Genomic DNA, 20859 nt, shown 5'->3' on the forward strand with positions numbered 1-20859 from the left:
TATTGCGTACTAGGAAACTGATTGGACCTCATGTTAGATGATATCCTGCTGTAGCTTTGTGATGTAAAGGCACCACTTGACCAATCGCCCTTGGTGACTATTACATCGGAGGACCAGACATCAGCAATTACACACTTGGTAACTACCTGTAAATATGACTGCACAGCAAGTAGGAGGTGTAATGGGAAAGTACACTGAACCATTAAAAGCAGTGTGCTCCTATTTAAAGAGGACTAGAGTTAGAAGAGGCATCTGATTGGCCCTTATGTGAGATGACATCCTGCTGTAGCTTTGTGATGTAATGGCACCACTTGATCAATCACCCTGGGTGACGATTACACCGGAGGACCACACATCAGCAATTATACACTAGGGAAGTATCTGGGAATAAGACAGCACAGCAAGTAGGAGGTGTAATGGGAAAGTACTCTGCACCATTGAAAGCATTGGGCTCATACGTAAAGAGGGCTAGAGTTAGAAGAACACAGTTTCTAAATACCAGTCCATCTTGAGTATCAGAGTCCCACTCGCAGAGAGCAGGGAAACAGGTTAAATAGCTTCCCTCTATATGAAAGTAAGTCAATTGCTCTAACCTAGGAAACCTCATTCCAGCCTGAAAGATGGTAATTAACTCAGAGGAGAAATTGCATGCACAAGTATCTAAAGAAAATTTTGTCAGCCACATAGACAGTCAAAGTCTTTGATAAACTTTCATGATGGCCATACCTTCACCCATATTGCTACCGTCTTAGAAGATTACATAAATGCGGAAGACCCCACTAAAAGGCACTGAGAGCCATCAGATGGTATGAACTTTTTATTAATGGCAAAAATATTAAATGAGAATTTGACTTACCATGTATATTTATCGAGGCATGGAGAAGGCTGAGGAATGACTTCTTATTTTTTTTCTCTCAGCAAGCAGAGAAATATTCCTCTGCAACACTGCCTCTGTTGGCCATTCAGTATAATCTGCAGATGGAAAAGTCCACTGTTAGTCAATTTTTAGAACTTGAATATTTCCAAACCAAATGCAACACTACCAAAAAAAGTTTTTTATAAAGCATCAATTATTAGTACTATGGCTTGTCTAATATTGTGACAATCCAAAGCTCACTAAAAATTATAATCTCAATTTAGATTTCAACCTAGCAGACTTCTTTCCATCCTATGCCTCATTTGCTGGTACTCTCTACACAACTCTAGCACCTATATGAGGACTTCGATAGAAAGATGTCTTTGGCAGACAAGAGATAGTGTGCCCTTCTCACAGGAATTATTATAGGTTATGGTACACCATAGCAATTCAGTGTTCTGATATGTAAAGGGAGGAAGGTTTACGCTACGGTTTGTGGGAATAATAAAAACTATGAATAACAGATTCCAACATCTTAATTTTAGCACATCCCTATCAGCTAACCTATAGAGAACTCCAGAATGTTATGATCAACCACTCCTTCAATCAAATGTATACGTTTCAAATAATGGCCTAGGTCATTTCATCTCACCACCTTAGTCTTCAGCTGGGCATCCTGTCTACATTGCTCCCTTTGCTATACCAGGATACATGTATCCTATTGCGTACTAGGAAACTGATTGGACCTCATGTTAGATGATATCCTGCTGTAGCTTTGTGATGTAAAGGCACCACTTGACCAATCGCCCTTGGTGACTATTACATCGGAGGACCAGACATCAGCAATTACACACTTGGTAACTACCTGTAAATATGACTGCACAGCAAGTAGGAGGTGTAATGGGAAAGTACACTGAACCATTAAAAGCAGTGTGCTCCTATTTAAAGAGGACTAGAGTTAGAAGAGGCAACTGATTGGCCCTTATGTGAGATGACATCCTGCTGTAGCTTTGTGATGTAATGGCACTACTTGATCAATCACCCTGGGTGACGATTACACCGGAGGACCACACATCAGCAATTACACACTAGGGAAGTATCTGGGAATAAGACAGCACAGCAAGTAGGAGGTGTAATGGGAAAGTACTCTGCACCATTGAAAGCATTGGGCTCCTATTTAAAAAGGGCTAGAGTTAGAAGAACACAGTTTCTAAATACCAGTCCATCTTGAGTATCAGAGTCCCACTCGCAGAGAGCAGGGAAACAGGTTAAATAGCTTCCCTCCATCTGAAAGTAAGTCAATTGCTCTAACCTAGGAAACCTCATTCCAGCCTGAACGATGGTAATTAACTCAGAGGAGAAATTGCATGCACAAGTATCTAAAGAAGATTTTGTCAGCCACATAGACAGTCAAAGTCTTTGATAAACTTTCATGATGGCCATACCTTTACCCATATTGCTACCATCTTAGAAGATTATATAAATGCGGAAGACCCCACTAAAAGGCACTGAGAGCCATCAGATGGTATGAACTTTTTATTAATGGCAAAAATATTAAATGAGAATTTGACTTACCATGTATATTTATCGAGGCATGGAGAAGGCTGAGGAATGACTTTTCTTTTTTTTTCTCTCAGCAAGCAGAGAAATATTCCTCTGTAACACTGCCTCTGTTGGCCATTCAGTATAATCTGCAGATGGAAAAGTCCACTGTTAGTCAATTTTTAGAACTTGAATATTTCCAAACCAAATGCAACACTACCAAAAAAAGAATTTAATAAAGCATCAATTATTAGTACTATGGCGTGTCTAATATTGTGGCAATGCAAAGCTCACTAAAAATTATAATCTCAATTTAGATTTCAACCTAGCAGACTTCTTTCCATCTTATGCCTCATTTGCTGGTACTCTCTACACAACTCTAGCACCTATATGAGGACTTCGATAGAAAGATGTCTTTGGCAGACAAGCGATAGTGTGCCCTTCTCACAGGAATTATTATAGGTTATGGTACACCATAGCAATTCAGTGTTCTGATATGTTAAGGGAGGAAGGTTTACGCTACGGTTTGTGGGAATAATAAAAACTATGAATAACAGATTCCAACATCTTAATTTTAGCACATCCCTCTCAGCTAACCTATAGAGAACTCCAGAATGTTATGATCAACCACTCCTTCAATCAAATGTATACGTTTCAAATAATGGCCTAGGTCATTTCATCTCACCACCTTAGTCTTCAGCTGGGCATCCTGTCTACATTGCTCCCTTTGCTATACCAGGATACATGTATCCTATTGCGTACTAGGAAACTGATTGGACCTCATGTTAGATGATATCCTGCTGTAGCTTTGTGATGTAAAGGCACCACTTGACCAATCGCCCTTGGTGACTATTACATCGGAGGACCAGACATCAGCAATTACACACTTGGTAACTACCTGTAAATATGACTGCACAGCAAGTAGGAGGTGTAATGGGAAAGTACACTGAACCATTAAAAGCAGTGTGCTCCTATTTAAAGAGGACTAGAGTTAGAAGAGGCATCTGATTGGCCCTTATGTGAGATGACATCCTGCTGTAGCTTTGTGATGTAATGGCACCACTTGATCAATCACCCTGGGTGACGATTACACCGGAGGACCACACATCAGCAATTATACACTAGGGAAGTATCTGGGAATAAGACAGCACAGCAAGTAGGAGGTGTAATGGGAAAGTACTCTGCACCATTGAAAGCATTGGGCTCATACTTAAAGAGGGCTAGAGTTAGAAGAACACAGTTTCTAAATACCAGTCCATCTTGAGTATCAGAGTCCCACTCGCAGAGAGCAGGGAAACAGGTTAAATAGCTTCCCTCCATATGAAAGTAAGTCAATTGCTCTAACCTAGGAAACCTCATTCCAGCCTGAAAGATGGTAATTAACTCAGAGGAGAAATTGCATGCACAAGTATCTAAAGAAAATTTTGTCAGCCACATAGACAGTCAAAGTCTTTGATAAACTTTCATGATGGCCATACCTTCACCCATATTGCTACCGTCTTAGAAGATTACATAAATGCGGAAGACCCCACTAAAAGGCACTGAGAGCCATCAGATGGTATGAACTTTTTATTAATGGCAAAAATATTAAATGAGAATTTGACTTACCATGTATATTTATCGAGGCATGGAGAAGGCTGAGGAATGACTTCTTATTTTTTTTCTCTCAGCAAGCAGAGAAATATTCCTCTGCAACACTGCCTCTGTTGGCCATTCAGTATAATCTGCAGATGGAAAAGTCCACTGTTAGTCAATTTTTAGAACTTGAATATTTCCAAACCAAATGCAACACTACCAAAAAAAGAATTTAATAAAGCATCAATTATTAGTACTATGGCGTGTCTAATATTGTGGCAATGCAAAGCTCACTAAAAATTATAATCTCAATTTAGATTTCAACCTAGCAGACTTCTTTCCATCTTATGCCTCATTTGCTGGTACTCTCAACACAACTCTAGCACCTATATGAGGACTTCGATAGAAAGATGTCTTTGGCAGACAAGAGATAGTGTGCCCTTCTCACAGGAATTATTATAGGTTATGGTACACCATAGCAATTCAGTGTTCTGATATGTTAAGGGAGGAAGGTTTACGCTACGGTTTGTGGGAATAATAAAAACTATGAATAACAGATTCCAACATCTTAATTTTAGCACATCCCTATCAGCTAACCTATAGAGAACTCCAGAATGTTATGATCATCTACTCCTTCAATCAAATGTATATGTTTCAAATAATGGCATAGGTCATTTCATCTCACCACCTTAGTCTTCAGCTGGGCATCCTGTCTACATTGCTCCCTTTGCTATACCAGGATACATGTATCCTATTGCGTACTAGGAAACTGATTGGACCTCATGTAAGATGATATCCTGCTGTAGCTTTGTGATGTAAAGGCACCACTTGACCAATCGCCCTTGGTGACTATTACATCGGAGGACCAGACATCAGCAATTACACACTTGGTAACTACCTGTAAATATGACTGCACAGCAAGTAGGAGGTGTAATGGGAAAGTACACTGAACCATTAAAAGCAGTGTGCTCCTATTTAAAGAGGACTAGAGTTAGAAGAGGCAACTGATTGGCCCTTATGTGAGATGACATCCTGCTGTAGCTTTGTGATGTAATGGCACCACTTGATCAATCACCCTGGGTGACGATTACACCGGAGGACCACACATCAGCAATTACACACTAGGGAAGTATCTGGGAATAAGACAGCACAGCAAGTAGGAGGTGTAATGGGAAAGTACTCTGCACCATTGAAAGCATTGGGCTCCTACTTAAAGAGGGCTAGAGTTAGAAGAACACAGTTTCTAAATACCAGTCCATCTTGAGTATCAGAGTCCCACTCGCAGAGAGCAGGGAAACAGGTTAAATAGCTTCCCTCCATATGAAAGTAAGTCAATTGCTCTAACCTAGGAAACCTCATTCCAGCCTGAAAGATGGTAATTAACTCAGAGGAGAAATTGCATGCACAAGTATCTAAAGAAAATTTTGTCAGCCACATAGACAGTCAAAGTCTTTGATAAACTTTCATGATGGCCATACCTTCACCCATATTGCTACCGTCTTAGAAGATTACATAAATGCGGAAGACCCCACTAAAAGGCACTGAGAGCCATCAGATGGTATGAACTTTTTATTAATGGCAAAAATATTAAATGAGAATTTGACTTACCATGTATATTTATCGAGGCATGGAGAAGGCTGAGGAATGACTTTTCTTTTTTTTTCTCTCAGCAAGCAGAGAAATATTCCTCTGTAACACTGCCTCTGTTGGCCATTCAGTATAATCTGCAGATGGAAAAGTCCACTGTTAGTCAATTTTTAGAACTTGAATATTTCCAAACCAAATGCAACACTACCAAAAAAAGTTTTTTAAAAAGCATCAATTATTAGTACTATGGCTTGTCTAATATTGTGACAATCCAAAGCTCACTAAAAATTATAATCTCAATTTAGATTTCAACCTAGCAGACTTCTTTCCATCCTATGCCTCATTTGCTGGTACTCTCTACACAACTCTAGCACCTATATGAGGACTTCGATAGAAAGATGTCTTTGGCAGACAAGAGATAGTGTGCCCTTCTCAAAGGAATTATTATAGGTTATGGTACACCATAGCAATTCAGTGTTCTGATATGTTAAGGGAGGAAGGTTTACGCTACGGTTTGTGGGAATAATAAAAACTATGAATAACAGATTCCAACATCTTAATTTTAGCACATCCCTATCAGCTAACCTATAGAGAACTCCAGAATGTTATGATCAACCACTCCTTCAATCAAATGTATACGTTTCAAATAATGGCCTAGGTCATTTCATCTCACCACATTAGTCTTCAGCTGGGCATCCTGTCTACATTGCTCCCTTTGCTATACCAGGATACATGTATCCTATTGCGTACTAGGAAACTGATTGGACCTCATGTTAGATGATATCCTGCTGTAGCTTTGTGATGTAATGGCACCACTTGACCAATCGCCCTTGGTGACTATTACACCGGAGGACCAGACATCAGCAATTACACACTAGGTAACTACCTGTAGATATGACTGCACGGCAAGTAGGAGGTGTAATGGGAAAGTACACTGAACCATTAAAAGCAGTGTGCTCCTATTTAAAGAGGGCTAGAGTTAGAAGAGGCAACTGATTGGCCCTCATGTGAGATGACATCCTGCTGTAGCTTTGTGATGTAATGGCACCACTTGATCAATCACCCTGGGTGACGATTACACCGGAGGACCACACATCAGCAATTACACACTAGGGAAGTATCTGGGAATAAGACAGCACAGCAAGTAGGAGGTGTAATGGGAAAGTACTCTGCACCATTGAAAGCATTGGGCTCCTATTTAAAGAGGGCTAGAGTTAGAAGAACACAGTTTCTAAATACCAGTCCATCTTGAGTATCAGAGTCCCACTCGCAGAGAGCAGGGAAACAGGTTAAATAGCTTCCCTCCATCTGAAAGTAAGTCAATTGCTCTAACCTAGTAAACCTCATTCCAGCCTGAACGATGGTAATTAACTCAGAGGAGAAATTGCATGCACAAGTATCTAAAGAAGATTTTGTCAGCCACATAGACAGTCAAAGTCTTTGATAAACTTTCATGATGGCCATACCTTTACCCATATTGCTACCATCTTAGAAGATTATATAAATGCGGAAGACCCCACTAAAAGGCACTGAGAGCCATCAGATGGTATGAACTTTTTATTAATGGCAAAAATATTAAATGAGAATTTGACTTACCATGTATATTTATCGAGGCATGGAGAAGGCTGAGGAATGACTTTTCTTATTTTTTTTCTCTCAGCAAGCAGAGAAATATTCCTCTGCAACACTGCCTCTGTTGGCCATTCAGTATAATCTGCAGATGGAAAAGTCCACTGTTAGTCAATTTTTAGAACTTGAATATTTCCAAACCAAATGCAACACTACCAAAAAAAGAATTTAATAAAGCATCAATTATTAGTACTATGGCGTGTCTAATATTGTGGCAATGCAAAGCTCACTAAAAATTATAATCTCAATTTAGATTTCAACCTAGCAGACTTCTTTCCATCTTATGCCTCATTTGCTGGTACTCTCTACACAACTCTAGCACCTATAGGAGGACTTCGATAGAAAGATGTCTTTGGCAGACAAGAGATAGTGTGCCCTTCTCACAGGAATTATTATAGGTTATGGTACACCATAGCAATTCAGTGTTCTGATATGTTAAGGGAGGAAGGTTTACGCTACGGTTTGTGGGAATAATAAAAACTATGAATAACAGATTCCAACATCTTAATTTTAGCACATCCCTATCAGCTAACCTATAGAGAACTCCAGAATGTTATGATCATCTACTCCTTCAATCAAATGTATATGTTTCAAATAATGGCATAGGTCATTTCATCTCACCACCTTAGTCTTCAGCTGGGCATCCTGTCTACATTGCTCCCTTTGCTATACCAGGATACATGTATCCTATTGCGTACTAGGAAACTGATTGGACCTCATGTAAGATGATATCCTGCTGTAGCTTTGTGATGTAAAGGCACCACTTGACTAATCGCCCTTGGTGACTATTACATCGGAGGACCAGACATCAGCAATTACACACTTGGTAACTACCTGTAAATATGACTGCACAGCAAGTAGGAGGTGTAATGGGAAAGTACACTGAACCATTAAAAGCAGTGTGCTCCTATTTAAAGAGGACTAGAGTTAGAAGAGGCAACTGATTGGCCCTTATGTGAGATGACATCCTGCTGTAGCTTTGTGATGTAATGGCACCACTTGATCAATCACCCTGGGTGACGATTACACCGGAGGACCACACATCAGCAATTACACACTAGGGAAGTATCTGGGAATAAGACAGCACAGCAAGTAGGAGGTGTAATGGGAAAGTACTCTGCACCATTGAAAGCATTGGGCTCCTACTTAAAGAGGGCTAGAGTTAGAAGAACACAGTTTCTAAATACCAGTCCATCTTGAGTATCAGAGTCCCACTCGCAGAGAGCAGGGAAACAGGTTAAATAGCTTCCCTCCATATGAAAGTAAGTCAATTGCTCTAACCTAGGAAACCTCATTCCAGCCTGAAAGATGGTAATTAACTCAGAGGAGAAATTGCATGCACAAGTATCTAAAGAAAATTTTGTCAGCCACATAGACAGTCAAAGTCTTTGATAAACTTTCATGATGGCCATACCTTCACCCATATTGCTACCGTCTTAGAAGATTACATAAATGCGGAAGACCCCACTAAAAGGCACTGAGAGCCATCAGATGGTATGAACTTTTTATTAATGGCAAAAATATTAAATGAGAATTTGACTTACCATGTATATTTATCGAGGCATGGAGAAGGCTGAGGAATGACTTTTCTTTTTTTTTCTCTCAGCAAGCAGAGAAATATTCCTCTGTAACACTGCCTCTGTTGGCCATTCAGTATAATCTGCAGATGGAAAAGTCCACTGTTAGTCAATTTTTAGAACTTGAATATTTCCAAACCAAATGCAACACTACCAAAAAAAGTTTTTTAAAAAGCATCAATTATTAGTACTATGGCTTGTCTAATATTGTGACAATCCAAAGCTCACTAAAAATTATAATCTCAATTTAGATTTCAACCTAGCAGACTTCTTTCCATCCTATGCCTCATTTGCTGGTACTCTCTACACAACTCTAGCACCTATATGAGGACTTCGATAGAAAGATGTCTTTGGCAGACAAGAGATAGTGTGCCCTTCTCAAAGGAATTATTATAGGTTATGGTACACCATAGCAATTCAGTGTTCTGATATGTTAAGGGAGGAAGGTTTACGCTACGGTTTGTGGGAATAATAAAAACTATGAATAACAGATTCCAACATCTTAATTTTAGCACATCCCTATCAGCTAACCTATAGAGAACTCCAGAATGTTATGATCAACCACTCCTTCAATCAAATGTATACGTTTCAAATAATGGCCTAGGTCATTTCATCTCACCACATTAGTCTTCAGCTGGGCATCCTGTCTACATTGCTCCCTTTGCTATACCAGGATACATGTATCCTATTGCGTACTAGGAAACTGATTGGACCTCATGTTAGATGATATCCTGCTGTAGCTTTGTGATGTAATGGCACCACTTGACCAATCGCCCTTGGTGACTATTACACCGGAGGACCAGACATCAGCAATTACACACTAGGTAACTACCTGTAGATATGACTGCACAGCAAGTAGGAGGTGTAATGGGAAAGTACACTGAACCATTAAAAGCAGTGTGCTCCTATTTAAAGAGGGCTAGAGTTAGAAGAGGCAACTGATTGGCCCTCATGTGAGATGACATCCTGCTGTAGCTTTGTGATGTAATGGCACCACTTGATCAATCACCCTGGGTGACGATTACACCGGAGGACCACACATCAGCAATTACACACTAGGGAAGTATCTGGGAATAAGACAGCACAGCAAGTAGGAGGTGTAATGGGAAAGTACTCTGCACCATTGAAAGCATTGGGCTCCTATTTAAAGAGGGCTAGAGTTAGAAGAACACAGTTTCTAAATACCAGTCCATCTTGAGTATCAGAGTCCCACTCGCAGAGAGCAGGGAAACAGGTTAAATAGCTTCCCTCCATCTGAAAGTAAGTCAATTGCTCTAACCTAGTAAACCTCATTCCAGCCTGAACGATGGTAATTAACTCAGAGGAGAAATTGCATGCACAAGTATCTAAAGAAGATTTTGTCAGCCACATAGACAGTCAAAGTCTTTGATAAACTTTCATGATGGCCATACCTTTACCCATATTGCTACCATCTTAGAAGATTATATAAATGCGGAAGACCCCACTAAAAGGCACTGAGAGCCATCAGATGGTATGAACTTTTTATTAATGGCAAAAATATTAAATGAGAATTTGACTTACCATGTATATTTATCGAGGCATGGAGAAGGCTGAGGAATGACTTTTCTTATTTTTTTTCTCTCAGCAAGCAGAGAAATATTCCTCTGCAACACTGCCTCTGTTGGCCATTCAGTATAATCTGCAGATGGAAAAGTCCACTGTTAGTCAATTTTTAGAACTTGAATATTTCCAAACCAAATGCAACACTACCAAAAAAAGAATTTAATAAAGCATCAATTATTAGTACTATGGCGTGTCTAATATTGTGGCAATGCAAAGCTCACTAAAAATTATAATCTCAATTTAGATTTCAACCTAGCAGACTTCTTTCCATCTTATGCCTCATTTGCTGGTACTCTCTACACAACTCTAGCACCTATAGGAGGACTTCGATAGAAAGATGTCTTTGGCAGACAAGAGATAGTGTGCCCTTCTCACAGGAATTATTATAGGTTATGGTACACCATAGCAATTCAGTGTTCTGATATGTTAAGGGAGGAAGGTTTACGCTACGGTTTGTGGGAATAATAAAAACTATGAATAACAGATTCCAACATCTTAATTTTAGCACATCCCTATCAGCTAACCTATAGAGAACTCCAGAATGTTATGATCAACCACTCCTTCAATCAAATGTATACGTTTCAAATAATGGCCTAGGTCATTTCATCTCACCACCTTAGTCTTCAGCTGGGCATCCTGTCTACATTGCTCCCTTTGCTATACCAGGATACATGTATCCTATTGCGTACTAGGAAACTGATTGGACCTCATGTTAGATGATATCCTGCTGTAGCTTTGTGATGTAAAGGCACCACTTGACCAATCGCCCTTGGTGACTATTACATCGGAGGACCAGACATCAGCAATTACACACTTGGTAACTACCTGTAAATATGACTGCACAGCAAGTAGGAGGTGTAATGGGAAAGTACACTGAACCATTAAAAGCAGTGTGCTCCTATTTAAAGAGGACTAGAGTTAGAAGAGGCAACTGATTGGCCCTTATGTGAGATGACATCCTGCTGTAGCTTTGTGATGTAATGGCACCACTTGATCAATCACCCTGGGTGACGATTACACCGGAGGACCACACATCAGCAATTACACACTAGGGAAGTATCTGGGAATAAGACAGCACAGCAAGTAGGAGGTGTAATGGGAAAGTACTCTGCACCATTGAAAGCATTGGGCTCATACTTAAAGAGGGCTAGAGTTAGAAGAACACAGTTTCTAAATACCAGTCCATCTTGAGTATCAGAGTCCCACTCGCAGAGAGCAGGGAAACAGTTTAAATAGCTTCCCTCCATATGAAAGTAAGTCAATTGCTCTAACCTAGGAAACCTCATTCCAGCCTGAAAGATGGTAATTAACTCAGAGGAGAAATTGCATGCACAAGTATCTAAAGAAAATTTTGTCAGCCACATAGACAGTCAAAGTCTTTGATAAACTTTCATGATGGCCATACCTTCACCCATATTGCTACCGTCTTAGAAGATTACATAAATGCGGAAGACCCCACTAAAAGGCACTGAGAGCCATCAGATGGTATGAACTTTTTATTAATGGCAAAAATATTAAATGAGAATTTGACTTACCATGTATATTTATCGAGGCATGGAGAAGGCTGAGGAATGACTTCTAATTTTTTTTCTCTCAGCAAGCAGAGAAATATTCCTCTGCAACACTGCCTCTGTTGGCCATTCAGTATAATCTGCAGATGGAAAAGTCCACTGTTAGTCAATTTTTAGAACTTGAATATTTCCAAACCAAATGCAACACTACCAAAAAAAGAATTTAATAAAGCATCAATTATTAGTACTATGGCGTGTCTAATATTGTGGCAATGCAAAGCTCACTAAAAATTATAATCTCAATTTAGATTTCAACCTAGCAGACTTCTTTCCATCTTATGCCTCATTTGCTGGTACTCTCAACACAACTCTAGCACCTATATGAGGACTTCGATAGAAAGATGTCTTTGGCAGACAAGAGATAGTGTGCCCTTCTCACAGGAATTATTATAGGTTATGGTACACCATAGCAATTCAGTGTTCTGATATGTTAAGGGAGGAAGGTTTACGCTACGGTTTGTGGGAATAATAAAAACTATGAATAACAGATTCCAACATCTTAATTTTAGCACATCCCTATCAGCTAACCTATAGAGAACTCCAGAATGTTATGATCAACCACTCCTTCAATCAAATGTATATGTTTCAAATAATGGCATAGGTCATTTCATCTCACCACCTTAGTCTTCAGCTGGGCATCCTGTCTACATTGCTCCCTTTGCTATACCAGGATACATGTATCCTATTGCGTACTAGGAAACTGATTGGACCTCATGTAAGATGATATCCTGCTGTAGCTTTGTGATGTAAAGGCACCACTTGACCAATCGCCCTTGGTGACTATTACATCGGAGGACCAGACATCAGCAATTACACACTTGGTAACTACCTGTAAATATGACTGCACAGCAAGTAGGAGGTGTAATGGGAAAGTACACTGAACCATTAAAAGCAGTGTGCTCCTATTTAAAGAGGACTAGAGTTAGAAGAGGCAACTGATTGGCCCTTATGTGAGATGACATCCTGCTGTAGCTTTGTGATGTAATGGCACCACTTGATCAATCACCCTGGGTGACGATTACACCGGAGGACCACACATCAGCAATTACACACTAGGGAAGTATCTGGGAATAAGACAGCACAGCAAGTAGGAGGTGTAATGGGAAAGTACTCTGCACCATTGAAAGCATTGGGCTTCTACTTAAAGAGGGCTAGAGTTAGAAGAACACAGTTTCTAAATACCAGTCCATCTTGAGTATCAGAGTCCCACTCGCAGAGAGCAGGGAAACAGGTTAAATAGCTTCCCTCCATATGAAAGTAAGTCAATTGCTCTAACCTAGGAAACCTCATTCCAGCCTGAAAGATGGTAATTAACTCAGAGGAGAAATTGCATGCACAAGTATCTAAAGAAAATTTTGTCAGCCACATAGACAGTCAAAGTCTTTGATAAACTTTCATGATGGCCATACCTTCACCCATATTGCTACCGTCTTAGAAGATTACATAAATGCGGAAGACCCCACTAAAAGGCACTGAGAGCCATCAGATGGTATGAACTTTTTATTAATGGCAAAAATATTAAATGAGAATTTGACTTACCATGTATATTTATCGAGGCATGGAGAAGGCTGAGGAATGACTTTTCTTTTTTTTTCTCTCAGCAAGCAGAGAAATATTCCTCTGTAACACTGCCTCTGTTGGCCATTCAGTATAATCTGCAGATGGAAAAGTCCACTGTTAGTCAATTTTTAGAACTTGAATATTTCCAAACCAAATGCAACACTACCAAAAAAAGTTTTTTAAAAAGCATCAATTATTAGTACTATGGCTTGTCTAATATTGTGACAATCCAAAGCTCACTAAAAATTATAATCTCAATTTAGATTTCAACCTAGCAGACTTCTTTCCATCCTATGCCTCATTTGCTGGTACTCTCTACACAACTCTAGCACCTATATGAGGACTTCGATAGAAAGATGTCTTTGGCAGACAAGAGATAGTGTGCCCTTCTCACAGGAATTATTATAGGTTATGGTACACCATAGCAATTCAGTGTTCTGATATGTTAAGGGAGGAAGGTTTACGCTACGGTTTGTGGGAATAATAAAAACTATGAATAACAGATTCCAACATCTTAATTTTAGCACATCCCTATCAGCTAACCTATAGAGAACTCCAGAATGTTATGATCAACCACTCCTTCAATCAAATGTATACGTTTCAAATAATGGCCTAGGTCATTTCATCTCACCACCTTAGTCTTCAGCTGGGCATCCTGTCTACATTGCTCCCTTTGCTATACCAGGATACATGTATCCTATTGCGTACTAGGAAACTGATTGGACCTCATGTTAGATGATATCCTGCTGTAGCTTTGTGATGTAATGGCACCACTTGACCAATCGCCCTTGGTGACTATTACACCGGAGGACCAGACATCAGCAATTACACACTAGGTAACTACCTGTAGATATGACTGCACAGCAAGTAGGAGGTGTAATGGGAAAGTACACTGAACCATTAAAAGCAGTGTGCTCCTATTTAAAGAGGGCTAGAGTTAGAAGAGGCAACTGATTGGCCCTCATGTGAGATGACATCCTGCTGTAGCTTTGTGATGTAATGGCACCACTTGATCAATCACCCTGGGTGACGATTACACCGGAGGACCACACATCAGCAATTACACACTAGGGAAGTATCTGGGAATAAGACAGCACAGCAAGTAGGAGGTGTAATGGGAAAGTACTCTGCACCATTGAAAGCATTGGGCTCCTATTTAAAGAGGGCTAGAGTTAGAAGAACACAGTTTCTAAATACCAGTCCATCTTGAGTATCAGAGTCCCACTCGCAGAGAGCAGGGAAACAGGTTAAATAGCTTCCCTCCATCTGAAAGTAAGTCAATTGCTCTAACCTAGGAAACCTCATTCCAGCCTGAACGATGGTAATTAACTCAGAGGAGAAATTGCATGCACAAGTATCTAAAGAAGATTTTGTCAGCCACATAGACAGTCAAAGTCTTTGATAAACTTTCATGATGGCCATACCTTTACCCATATTGCTACCATCTTAGAAGATTATATAAATGCGGAAGACCCCATTAAAAGGCACTGAGAGCCATCAGATGGTATGAACTTTTTATTAATGGCAAAAATATTAAATGAGAATTTGACTTACCATGTATATTTATCGAGGCATGGAGAAGGCTGAGGAATGACTTTTCTTATTTTTTTTCTCTCAGCAAGCAGAGAAATATTCCTCTGCAACACTGCCTCTGTTGGCCATTCAGTATAATCTGCAGATGGAAAAGTCCACTGTTAGTCAATTTTTAGAACTTGAATATTTCCAAACCAAATGCAACACTACCAAAAAAAGAATTTAATAAAGCATCAATTATTAGTACTATGGCGTGTCTAATATTGTGGCAATGCAAAGCTCACTAAAAATTATAATCTCAATTTAGATTTCAACCTAGCAGACTTCTTTCCATCTTATGCCTCATTTGCTGGTACTCTCTACACAACTCTAGCACCTATATGAGGACTTCGATAGAAAGATGTCTTTGGCAGACAAGAGATAGTGTGCCCTTCTCACAGGAATTATTATAGGTTATGGTACACCATAGCAATTCAGTGTTCTGATATGTTAAGGGAGGAAGGTTTACGCTACGGTTTGTGGGAATAATAAAAACTATGAATAACAGATTCCAACATCTTAATTTTAGCACATCCCTATCAGCTAACCTATAGAGAACTCCAGAATGTTATGATCAACCACTCCTTCAATCAAATGTATACGTTTCAAATAATGGCCTAGGTCATTTCATCTCACCACCTTAGTCTTCAGCTGGGCATCCTGTCTACATTGCTCCCTTTGCTATACCAGGATACATGTATCCTATTGCGTACTAGGAAACTGATTGGACCTCATGTTAGATGATATCCTGCTGTAGCTTTGTGATGTAAAGGCGCCACTTGACCAATCGCCCTTGGTGACTATTACATCGGAGGACCAGACATCAGCAATTACACACTTGGTAACTACCTGTAAATATGACTGCACAGCAAGTAGGAGGTGTAATGGGAAAGTACACTGAACCATTAAAAGCAGTGTGCTCCTATTTAAAGAGGACTAGAGTTAGAAGAGGCAACTGATTGGCCCTTATGTGAGATGACATCCTGCTGTAGCTTTGTGATGTAATGGCACCACTTGATCAATCACCCTGGGTGACGATTACACCGGAGGACCACACATCAGCAATTACACACTAGGGAAGTATCTGGGAATAAGACAGCACAGCAAGTAGGAGGTGTAATGGGAAAGTACTCTGCACCATTGAAAGCATTGGGCTCATACTTAAAGAGGGCTAGAGTTAGAAGAACACAGTTTCTAAATACCAGTCCATCTTGAGTATCAGAGTCCCACTCGCAGAGAGCAGGGAAACAGTTTAAATAGCTTCCCTCCATATGAAAGTAAGTCAATTGCTCTAACCTAGGAAACCTCATTCCAGCCTGAAAGATGGTAATTAACTCAGAGGAGAAATTGCATGCACAAGTATCTAAAGAAAATTTTGTCAGCCACATAGACAGTCAAAGTCTTTGATAAACTTTCATGATGGCCATACCTTCACCCATATTGCTACCGTCTTAGAAGATTACATAAATGCGGAAGACCCCACTAAAAGGCACTGAGAGCCATCAGATGGTATGAACTTTTTATTAATGGCAAAAATATTAAATGAGAATTTGACTTACCATGTATATTTATCGAGGCATGGAGAAGGCTGAGGAATGACTTCTAATTTTTTTTCTCTCAGCAAGCAGAGAAATATTCCTCTGCAACACTGCCTTTGTTGGCCATTCAGTATAATCTGCAGATGGAAAAGTCCACTGTTAGTCAATTTTTAGAACTTGAATATTTCCAAACCAAATGCAACACTACCAAAAAAAGAATTTAATAAAGCATCAATTATTAGTACTATGGCGTGTCTAATATTGTGGCAATGCAAAGCTCACTAAAAATTATAATCTCAATTTAGATTTCAACCTAGCAGACTTCTTTCCATCTTATGCCTCATTTGCTGGTACTCTCTACACAACTCTAGCACCTATATGAGGACTTCGATAGAAAGATGTCTTTGGCAGACAAGAGATAGTGTGCCCTTCTCACAGGAATTATTATAGGTTATGGTACACCATAGCAATTGAGTGTTCTGATATGTTAAGGGAGGAAGGTTTACGCTACGGTTTGTGGGAATAATAAAAACTATGAATAACAGATTCCAACATCTTAATTTTAGCACATCCCTATCAGCTAACCTATAGAGAACTCCAGAATGTTATGATCAACCACTCCTTCAATCAAATGTATATGTTTCAAATAATGGCCTAGGTCATTTCATCTCACCACCTTAGTCTTCAGCTGGGCATCCTGTCTACATTGCTCCCTTTGCTATACCAGGATACATGTATCCTATTGCGTACTAGGAAACTGATTGGACCTCATGTAAGATGATATCCTGCTGTAGCTTTGTGATGTAAAGGCACCACTTGACCAATCGCCCTTGGTGACTATTACATCGGAGGACCAGACATCAGCAATTACACACTTGGTAACTACCTGTAAATATGACTGCACACCAAGTAGGAGGTGTAATGGCAAAGTACACTGAACCATTAAAAGCAGTGTGCTCCTATTTAAAGAGGACTAGAGTTAGAAGAGGCAACTGATTGGCCCTTATGTGAGATGACATCCTGCTGTAGCTTTGTGATGTAATGGCACCACTTGATCAATCACCCTGGGTGACGATTACACCGGAGGACCACACATCAGCAATTACACACTAGGGAAGTATCTGGGAATAAGACAGCACAGCAAGTAGGAGGTGTAATGGGAAAGTACTCTGCACCATTGAAAGCATTGGGCTCCTATTTAAAGAGGGCTAGAGTTAGAAGAACACAGTTTGTAAATACCAGTCCATCTTGAGTATCAGAGTCCCACTCGCAGAGAGCAGGGAAACAGGTTAAATAGCTTCCCTCCATCTGAAAGTAAGTCAATTGCTCTAACCTAGGAAACCTCATTCCAGCCTGAACGATGGTAATTAACTCAGAGGAGAAATTGCCTGCACAAGTATCTAAAGAAGATTTTGTCAGCCACATAGACAGTCAAAGTCTTTGATAAACTTTCATGATGGCCATAGCTTCACCCATATTGCTACCGTCTTAGAAGATTATACAAATGTGGAAGACCCCACTAAAAGGCACTGAGAGCCATCAGATGGTATGAACTTTTTATTAATGGAAAAAATATTAAATGAGAATTTGACTTACCATGAATATTTATCGAGGCATGGAGAAGGCTGAGGAATGACTTTTCTTATTTTTTTTCTCTCAGCAAGCAGAGAAATATTCCTCTGCAACACTGCCTCTGTTGGCCATTCAGTATAATCTGCAGATGGAAAAGTCCACTGTTAGTCAATTTTTAGAACTTGAATATTTCCAAACCAAATGCAACACTACCAAAAAAAGAATTTAATAAAGCATCAATTATTAGTACTATGGCGTGTCTAATATTGTGGCAATGCAAAGCTCACTAAAAATTATAATCTCAATTTAGATTTCAACCTAGCAGACTTCTTTCCATCTTATGCCTCATTTTCTGGTACTCTCTACACAACTCTAGCACCTATATGAGGACTTCAATAGAAAGATGTCTTTGGCAGACAAGAGATAGTGTGCCCTTCTCACAGGAATTATTATAGGTTATGGTACACCATAGCAATTCAGTGTTCTGATATGTTAAGGGAGGAAGGTTTACGCTACGGTTTGTGGGAATAATAAAAACTATGAATAACATATTCCAACATCTTAATTTTAGCACATCCCTATCAGCTAACCTATAGAGAACTCCAGAATGTTATGATCAACCACTCCTTCAATCAAATGTATATGTTTCAAATAATGGCCTAGGTCATTTCATCTCACCACCTTAGTCTTCAGCTGGGCATCCTGTCTACATTGCTCCCTTTGCTATACCAGGATACATGTATCCTATTGCGTACTAGGAAACTGATTGGACCTCATGTAAGATGATATCCTGCTGTAGCTTTGTGATGTAAAGGCACCACTTGACCAATCGCCCTTGGTGACTATTACATCGGAGGACCAGACATCAGCAATTACACACTTGGTAACTACCTGTAAATATGACTGCACACCAAGTAGGAGGTGTAATGGGAAAGTACACTGAACCATTAAAAGCAGTGTGCTTCTATTTAAAGAGGACTAGAGTTAGAAGAGGCAACTGATTGGCCCTTATGTGAGATGACATCCTGCTGTAGCTTTGTGATGTAATGGCACCACTTGATCAATCACCCTGGGTGACGATTACACCGGAGGACCACACCTCAGCAATTACACACTAGGGAAGTATCTGGGAATAAGACAGCACAGCAAGTAGGAGGTGTAATGGGAAAGTACTCTGCACCATTGAAAGCATTGGGCTCCTACTTAAAGAGGGCTAGAGTTAGAAGAACACAGTTTCTAAATACCAGTCCATCTTGAGTATCAGAGTCCCACTCGCAGAGAGCAGGGAAACAGGTTAAATAGCTTCCCTCCATATGAAAGTAAGTCAATTGCTCTAACCTAGGAAACCTCATTCCAGCCTGAAAGATGGTAATTAACTCAGAGGAGAAATTGCATGCACAAGTATCTAAAGAAAATTTTGTCAGCCACATAGACAGTCAAAGTCTTTGATAAACTTTCATGATGGCCATACCTTCACCCATATTGCTACCGTCTTAGAAGATTACATAAATGCGGAAGACCCCACTAAAAGGCACTGAGAGCCATCAGATGGTATGAACTTTTTATTAATGGCAAAAATATTAAATGAGAATTTGACTTACCATGTATATTTATCGAGGCATGGAGAAGTCTGAGGAATGACTTTTCTTTTTTTTTCTCTCAGCAAGCAGAGAAATATTCCTCTGTAACACTGCCTCTGTTGGCCATTCAGTATAATCTGCAGATGGAAAAGTCCACTGTTAGTCAATTTTTAGAACTTGAATATTTCCAAACCAAATGCAACACTACCAAAAAAAGTTTTTTAAAAAGCATCAATTATTAGTACTATGGCTTGTCTAATATTGTGACAATCCAAAGCTCACTAAAAATTATAATCTCAATTTAGATTTCAACCTAGCAGACTTCTTTCCATCCTATGCCTCATTTGCTGGTACTCTCTACACAACTCTAGCACCTATATGAGGACTTCGATAGAAAGATGTCTTTGGCAGACAAGAGATAGTGTGCCCTTCTCACAGGAATTATTATAGGTTATGGTACACCATAGCAATTCAGTGTTCTGATATGTTAAGGGAGGAAGGTTTACGCTATGGTTTGTGGGAATAATAAAAACTATGAATAACAGATTCCAACATCTTAATTTTAGCACATCCCTATCAGCTAACCTATAGAGAACTCCAGAATGTTATGATCAACGACTCCTTCAATCAAATGTATACGTTTCAAATAATGGCCTAGGTCATTTCATCTCACCACCTTAGTCTTCAGCTGGGCATCCTGTCTACATTGCTCCCTTTGCTATACCAGGATACATGTATCCTATTGCGTACTAGGAAACTGATTGGACCTCATGTTAGATGATATCCTGCTGTAGCTTTGTGATGTAATGGCACCACTTGACCAATCGCCCTTGGTGACTATTACACCGGAGGACCAGACATCAGCAATTACACACTAGGTAACTACCTGTAAATATGACTGCACAGCAAGTAGGAGGTGTAATAGGAAAGTACACTGAACCATTAAAAGCAGTGTGCTCCTATTTAAAGAGGACTAGAGTTAGAAGAGGCAACTGATTGGTCCTCATGTGAGATGACATCCTGCTGTAGCTTTGTGATGTAATGGCACCACTTGATCAATCACCCTGGGTGACGATTACACCGGAGGACCACACATCAGCAATTACACACTAGGGA

This window comes from Lissotriton vulgaris, chromosome 10 (assembly GCF_964263255.1).
Source record: "Lissotriton vulgaris chromosome 10, aLisVul1.2, whole genome shotgun sequence".
Lineage (NCBI taxonomy): Eukaryota > Metazoa > Chordata > Amphibia > Caudata > Salamandridae > Lissotriton > Lissotriton vulgaris.